Genomic DNA, 1938 nt, shown 5'->3' with positions numbered 1-1938 from the left:
AATGAATGACAGACAGGGTCTAAATTAGGCTGCCGCACTGAATGCAAGGACCCAATTTACTGATACACATCCAGTTTTCAAACAAATGATTTAATTCTATTTATTGTATTGATTTATTCAACACGTAAGCACAGTTGGGCATTATGACGTAATGGTGTGTCTTTTTGACCACTCAAGCGCAATAAACCGTCACAGAAAAACGGAATTCGCAATCAGAAGCTGTCCGGGCGAGAAAGAGCCGAAGGGCACGCCCAACGTGGGGCTCGAACCCACGACCCTGAGATTAAGAGTCCTAGAACTCCTAGAGGGAGTTTTGATCAGGACCTCCCTTCACACACAGGCCTCTACCACCCGGAAAACAAAACACGAACACGCCACAGCAAACTTGAGCTGACACAAACATTCACTTAGCACCCTTTGTCTTTTAACACAAGAGGACTCGCAAAGCGGTTCACTCTCAAAAGGGGCTACGGACGCTGCTCCACGCAGGCTAAATTCTGGGCTTGCCGACATGGCTGCGAAAAGCTTCCATCGCTCCTGGGTGGGCTCAAACCACCATCCTTTCGGTAAACAGCCGAACGCGCTAGCCTATTGCGCCACAGAGACTGGTGGTGTATTCTCCTATGGGTAAAGGTGACAAAAGAATTTGAAGCTGGGCGCGTCTCACAGGTTAGCTGCAGCACTAGCCTGCGTCAGCAAACTGAGGTCAAGAGAATGACACCCCTTGGGAGGGGCGAGAGAGAGCTAAAGGGCACGCCCAACGTGGGGCTCATCCCACGACCCTGAGATTAAGAGTTTCATGCTCTACCGACTGAGCTAGCCGGGCGGCGGTGGTCAAACGACCAAGGCTGACCGCTGTTTTGATAAGTGCCAAACATTTCATGCGCAAAACAGAGCCTCGCTTCTCGCACAGGCTGACAAAACATCTCGCGGGTAAGGTTGGGGTTAAGCCTAGCGGTAGGCTTAGAGCAGGGGTGTCCCAACGATATCCTGGAGGTTCCTTGTCCTGCCGAGCTTGGCTCCAAGCACAAAGAAACACACCTGAAGCTGCTGATCCTGCTCTCACCACGGAGACTAGAAACTTCCAGGCAGGTCTCATGGAGCTGGCTGGAGCGAAACTCTACCTGACAGGGGCCCTCCAGGACAGAGTTTGGACACCCCATGCTTAAACTGTTCTCTGTTTGTTTTAGCCATGCCTGTTGCTGGGGAATACAGATTGAACGAGCAGAGCTCTTGTTCAACAGCCTGAAAGGCTATTAGTTCAGCCAACTCATCAAACGTTCCAGGTATGGAGTTCTGTCTCGCTGTGTGAATACCGTTTGCAAACTCCGACAGCATATGACTGGAAAGCCATTTTGGTGGCATTTTGTGGCGCTCCTAGAGGGAGTTTTGATCAGGACCTCCCTTCACACACAGGCCTCTACCACCCGGAAAACAAAACACGAACACTCCGCGTACACGCCACAGCAAACTTGAGCTGACACAAACATTCACTTAGCACCCTTTGTCTTCTTTTAACACAAGACGACTCGCAAAGCTGTTCACTCTCAATAGGGGCTACGGACGCTGCTCCACGCATGCGTCAGCGGACACGTGTGCTAAATTCTGGGCTTGCCGACATGGCTCTGAAAAGCTTCCTTTGTCCCTGGGTGGGCTCGAACCACCATCCTTTCTGTTAACAGCCGAATGCGCTAGCCTATTTTATTATTTTTTTTTTTATTGAAGAAATTAATCAATTCAAACATACATATCAATTATTCACATACAAAGTACATAGGATTCTTTCTTTGACATAAAAAATTCCTAAAATCTTGAATTGACAGACATCTTACTTACATTTAAAAAAGAAGTCATTAAATAGTTTAATCTTTTAAAAATGAAAATTCAATCCCCAGCTCTTTGAAAACCTTTAACACCTCCTGAGTAAAAATATTATAA

The 1938-nt window shown here is 47.6% G+C and overlaps 1 non-coding gene across 1 annotated transcript; it reads right to left on the bottom strand.

Annotated features, from left to right (window-relative positions):
- Positions 1-754: 754 nt before the first annotated feature.
- trnak-cuu (transfer RNA lysine (anticodon CUU)) lies at positions 755-826 on the bottom strand. Its single transcript has one exon. It is a non-coding gene; the product is annotated as a tRNA-Lys (tRNA).
- Positions 827-1938: the final 1112 nt, after the last annotated feature.

This window comes from Carassius carassius, chromosome 1, assembly GCF_963082965.1.
Source record: "Carassius carassius chromosome 1, fCarCar2.1, whole genome shotgun sequence".
NCBI lineage: Eukaryota > Metazoa > Chordata > Actinopteri > Cypriniformes > Cyprinidae > Carassius > Carassius carassius.
This window is presented reverse-complemented; position numbering and strand designations above follow the sequence as displayed.